The sequence below is a fragment of the Sorex araneus genome, chromosome 8, assembly GCF_027595985.1.
Source record: "Sorex araneus isolate mSorAra2 chromosome 8, mSorAra2.pri, whole genome shotgun sequence".
NCBI lineage: Eukaryota > Metazoa > Chordata > Mammalia > Eulipotyphla > Soricidae > Sorex > Sorex araneus.
The window spans coordinates 17,101,139-17,107,735 of NC_073309.1; positions in this window are offsets into that span (position 1 = coordinate 17,101,139).

Here is a 6,597-nt window from a genome sequence, read left to right on the forward strand (position 1 = left end):
TAATTGCTGGCTCACAGAAAGGGACAAAAGTTATATCCTTGAAATTGATGCTGTCAGAATTTCTTCTACTTCCCTCTTTAATTTTCATATGTTGTGAAAAGTTGTCAGAAAGTTCCAAAAGTGACTATACCATAGGGTTTTCCAGATACAAATGTAGTAAAATATGTGGAAAGAAATTCTACAATGAATAGTCATTTTTTTTATGAAACAGTTATTTTAGGATTTCAGGAAGTGGATAATAGACGAATATAAAGTCTTACAAAGCTTAGAGAACACTATAAAAATTATGCTTTATTTGTGCAAAGAGGTCGCTGTTAAATATGTTTGCTTTTAAAAAATTTGCTAATTCAAGCTACTATATTCCTGGTATTTAATCTCTTTGGGAAACATAAAAATTTGAGAGATTTTCATATATTTCTAATATTGTAGGAAATCATCAGAAAAATTTCTTAAAAAGTAGCCCTTTACTATCTCACTAAAGGATAAGTATGCATTCCATTTTTTTTTGTTTTGTTTATTTAGGTTACTAAGTATTGCTTATGGCAAGCCCTACCATGTGGCATGAATTCAAAATAGTACTTGGCGCTCAGGAGTTATTCCTGGCTATGTACCTGACCCCTGGAAATGCTGGTGTTCACGGGTAGTGCTGGGGATCAAAATCAGTCAAATTTTTGCAGGACAAGTGTCTCACTACTGTGTTAGCGCTTCAATCCATAATTGGAACTTTAAAGTCATTTCAAATATATTGCTGCTATGTTTATCTTTCTACTCTTTTTGTCTCCTTAGCAAGATTTAATTTTCAGGTCTTTCTATTTCCACTGCCCACCATTTGCTATTATTTTACACACACACACACACACACACACACACACACACACACATATATACAATGTAACTATGATATACATAATGATGATGGCAATATATATACAATGTATCTATAATACACATAATGATGATAGCAAAATATATATTAGCTCTGTAGCACTGTCATCCTGTTGTTCATCAATTTGCTCGTGCGGGCACCAGTAAGGTCTCCATTGTGAGACTTGTTATTACTGTTTTTGGCATATCGAATATACCATGGATAGCTTGCAGGCTCTGCTGTGCAGGTGGGATACTCTTGGTAGCTTGGCAGGCTCTCTGAGAGGGACGGAGGAATCGAAACTGGGTCAGCAAGGAAAATGCCTTACCCACTGAGCTATCACTCCAGTCCATCATTATGTATTAAATATATATAATGTAAACATGTATTAATCACTGTCACTGTCACTGTCATCTCGTTGCTTATCAATTTGTTTGAGCGGGCACCAGTAACATCTCTATTGTGAGACTTGTTGTTACTATTTTTGGCATATCGAATATGCCACGGGGAGCTTGCCAGGCTCTGCTGTGTGGGTGAGATACTCTCAGTAGCTTGCCGGGCTCTCTGAAAGGGGCAGAGGAATCAAACTTGGGTCAGCCGGCATGCAAGGAAAACGCCCTACCCAATGTGCTATCACTCCACCCTGTATATATACATACATGCAGATATATGTATATATATATTTAATATATCTTAAGAAGATACGTAGAGATAACTCATATGGTTTTAATTTGACTACTTTTATTGGATTTTTGTTTGATTTTTAGTGTTGAGTTGGGAATTTTTCATTAGTCTATAGATTACTGTCTTGAAGTTTATATCATTAATAATAATTTTTCAAGTTTGTAGTGTTCCTTTTTATCCTTTTCTAGTATACAAGGCATGAAATCAGCATTTAGCTATGATGGTTGGATAAAATAGATCAATTATTATTTTTGATTTGAGACTCACTTTTATTTATCACTTTTAATCTGTGTCCATTGACATTTCTGGGATGCCTGTTTTTCAAGTTGCATGTCTGTTCCATAAGTTTCTTTATCCAGTTTCTGGGTGATAGGCATTTAGGTTAATTCCATGTTTTGGCTCTTATTAGTGATGCTTTTACAAGTATAAAGGTACCACTATCCATTCAAAGGAGTGTTTTCATATTCTTTAGATAAATACATACCAGTGGTAACAACATACAACTTCCATTTTTAATTTTTAAGGAATCTTCATGCTATTTATCATAGAGGCTACACCAATTTAAATTCCTACCAATGGTAGACTAATGTTCCTTTTTCTTCACATCCTCACTGACACTTGTTTCTAATTTTTTGACACAAACCATCCTCACAAGTAATTTTGATATTCCTAAAATTAGACATTTGTTACAGGCTTAAATTTGCACTGGATGCTAAATTAAATCAAGAGTTACTAGTAATATATGTTGGATAAGACAAAGGGAATGTCTGAAAAAAATATCAAGTACAGTTAACATGTTGAAATCAAATATTAGCAGTTTATAATATGTTATATTGATTGCAAACATATTTCTGTGATAAATCTTCCCATAGTTTTATAAACTTCATAATGAAAATTTTGGCTTTGTTTGCTTGTTTGCTTTTCTTAATCACTTTACCCCTGATGCTTCAGACTCTTCTAATTAAAGCACATTGATTATTTTGAAAACATCTATAATTAAAACAAAAGGATTATAGGACCAAAGTGTTTTCAGAACTGATTTTAAAGAAAATAAGAAGAAAAAGAAAGTCAAGTATGTGATTTTTAAAAAAAATATCATCCCAATAGGGAGAAATGTGTTATTTATATACTGCTTGATCATATATATGGATTCACTGCCATGCAAAATTAGAAAAATTTTGCTATAGTTGTAATTAAAAGTCAAATATTTTATAGCAAAACAATCATATTGTAAAGAAGTAAATTTCATTCTTGTTTTTTTTGTTATTGTTGTTTCTGTTGAAAACTTGGTGAAAATACAGTCATCTTGAAAAATCTAAGTTGTAAACTCAATACGATATTGATCTTTTTGATTCCATGATTAGTAACAATTGTTATATCTTCTTCCCAAATACCTAATACCTGTACTTTCAGAAGGTTGGGGGGGGGGGCTCATCTTGTTCTCTGATTTCTATATCAACAAACATATAAGAAAAAAAATAAAACATTCAGAGAAAATCTGCTTTGTGTTAAGAATAAACTAATAAAAGTAAAATTTCCACAACAATACTCTATCACTGTATCACTGTCATCCCGTTACTCATCGATTTGCTCAAGCGGGCACCAGTAACATCTCCATGGTGAAACTTCTTATTACTGTTTTTGGCATATTGAATATACTACGGGTGGCTTGCCAGGCTCTGCCACACAGGCAAAATACTCTCGGTAGTTTGCTGGGCTCTCTGAGAGGGGCAGAGGAATCGAACTTAGGTCAGCCGCTTGCAAGGCAAATACCCTACCCACTGTGCTATCTCTCCAGCCCTTCTACAACATACACAACTATATTTCATTACCAAACTGATAGTCTTTATTTCTTCTCCCTTTTGTAACTGGCCAATCAATACACTGTAACAGATATATACACTACTTAGACTTGCATCATGAAAGGCACTCTACCTTTCTTGTGACCCCACATCAACTTCACTCCCCAATTTTCTCTCTCTCTCTCTGTGCTGTTCTTATCTTTGGAATCAAGCTAGCTACTCTGTTAGGACACATCAGGACACATCAGATTCTTATGAGCATCCCAGTCAACAAAACCAGCTAAATTCTAAAGAAAACAAAGGGGTTATCCAGAAGTTCCTAATATACATGTGAGTGAATGAACCTACCAATGATTTCAACCTCTATTGCTAAGCTCATAGAAATTACTTTTAGAAGTCAGAGTAGACATGGTATTTAGCCCAAATTTCTGCATTTTTTATAAAACTTTGTACTACAGTCTTCATGGTAAGCATAACAACTTTTTTTTTTTCATGATTGCTAGACACTATTAAAGTAGGATTGGAAACTATAATGCCCAAAAGTAAAGAGAGAGTATAGGGGAGATTGTCTGCCATAGAGGCAGGGGGAGGGTTAGAAAGGTAGGGGGCGTATACTGGAGACATCGATGGTGGAATATGTGCACTGGTGGAGGAATTGGAGTTCGATCCTTGTATGACTAAAACTCTAACATGAAATTTTTTTAACTGTATTTCATGGTGATTCAATAATAAAAAAAGAAAAAAAAGATGGGGGTGATTTTAAAATATCTGTTACAGGGTTGAAAATATCCTGACACTATATAAATCTAATATTGTTCCTTCTTTACATAACTTGATGCCATTAAATAAAACTATGCTGTTTGAAATAATTTAACAATGCTAACAGAAGAAAATATGATCTTCATGGTTGAGGGAGATAGTTTAAAGAGCTGGAATATGTACCTTGCTGGTGGAATGTTGTGTGAACGTTCGTGTGGTCGGAGGCACTGAGATAAGAAATGTGGAAGAAATGTATTTCATGGAGGGCCACGGTTCTCTCTTACTCTTGACAAAAGGTAGAGAGCCCCAAGATCTCCTTTTATTGATCATGGTACCTCTAAAGGGTGTAATACAGTGACATCACCAAAGGCATCAAAAAAGTTACAGGAAGAACATTGAGGCAGTAGAATATGCATTGTTTCCTTGCATCTGCAGGCCAGTAATCTTGGCCTCTGGAAAGAAGATACAAAACCAAAGCCTAAACCTTTCTTGGGCTAAAAGCACTTGGAGTTACATCCCAAAGACAAGGCTGGGCTGCCACAGGAAATCTACATGTCAATTACAAACTAGGCAGCACCTGAAATCTACATCCCAAAGACTAGGCTGGGCCAGAGCCTGCAATTTACAATATCAAAGATCAGGCCTGGCTAGCACCTGAGATCTGCATGTCAAAGACCAGCCAGGCTTCTTTGAGAAAAGAAAAACTGCCCCCTTTAATATACTGAAATTATTTTCTGAAGGCAGTTTGAAGGGGGGAAATGTTCCTGTCTGTAGTACAGTCTGCATGGGCTTGCCCTGATAGCTCAGTCCATCCCCAACAGTGGAAGCCCTAGGTTTGACCATTGGTACCATGTGGCCTCCTAAGCACTACTAGGAGTGATCCAAGACACGCCACTCCACAAGCACTACTGGATGTCACCCTACTTCCTCTAAAATATTAACTTCATTGAAGAACATAGAAATTTTGAATCTTGTTCTTATGAAAGGAAAGAGTACTTCTCCATATGTCATCCAATGCTGCTAAATGAAAATGAGATGACAGATAAGCCCCGAGCTAGTTAGGAATGAGTCAAGAGAAACATATTTCTTCAATTAAAATTCATTAAGGTAAAATTAGTTTAAAATACTATAAATGTTTGTTTCAGGCGTACATCATCACAGTGGTAATATCTCTCAATCACTATCCAAATTTCCCTTTCCCTTTCACTCCCACGCCCTCAACTTGGATGATCTCAGTTCTGCTGTGCAAATCTACAATGTTTTCGCAATGGGCTTTGACTAGTCTCTTGTTTCTGTTTTTGTTTTTGTTTTTTCTGCACGCTATGAGTGAGATCATTCTGCATGTATCTGTCTCCTGACGTATTTTGTTTAGAATTACTCCCTTCAGTTTTATCTGTGATTCATCCAAAAGCAAGTTTTCATTTCTCTTATAGTTGGGTGGTAGTCCATTGTTTAGATGTGACACAATGTTTTTATACCAGTTGTTGTTTGGGAAATTCCTCCTTTGGGGAAGAGGCTCTGCTTTTGTTTCAATATCTGAGAATCCCAGTAAGAAACTTTGGGTCCCATAGCACAGCGGGTAGGACATTTGCTTTGCACACAGCCCACCCGGGTTTGATTCCTCTGTCCCTCTCAGAGAGCCCAGCAAGCTACCGAGAGTATCCCGCCCACACCACAGAGCCTGGCAAGCTACCCATGGCATATTCGATATGCCAAAAACAGTGAAAAAAAGTCTCACAATGGAGCTGTCACTGGTGTCCCCTCGAGCAAATCGATGAACAACAGGGAGACAGTGCTACAGTTTCACAGTTGTTTGTTTGGGCTTTTGGGTTGACTGCAGAGACTGGCTACTGTGAAAAGGGCTAGAATTAATCCAGGTGAATATCATTGTAGTATTCTACAAGGATTACCTAGTTATCCTTCTCCAAAAAAAATAAAATTTTGAATATTTCACTGAATCATTGCTTCTAGAACTTGCTTGCAAATCTCACATCATGATATACTTCCTTTAGACATGCTCTATCTGTTCTAGGCTAACTGAGTGATATGAAACATATGTGTGAGTTACAATATATAAACAATAGAAATTTTAATTTATGAAATTTACTCAGTACTGTTTGCATTCATTATTTATAAAATCTAGGTAACTCAAATTTTATACCTTAAATATATAGTTAGTATGGGGTAAGGATATAGAGCAAAGGGATAGAAAATCTGGTTTTCACGTGGGAGGTGACACATTTGATTTCCCAAGTCACTGGGCATAACTCTGCTGACTATGAAGGCTTATTACCCATTTATCTGTAACTGTACATTAGGGTTTCTTATGTACATTAACCAGGTCAATAAAAAAATATTTAAAAATGCACATTTGGTAGCCTTTATGCATTAAAAAAATTGGATGCAGGTGTATTGATAATAAGGTGGCCTCCGGTGGTAAGTTGATATTAGTTGCATATGATGTCTAGTTGCCTTCTGCTTTGTGAT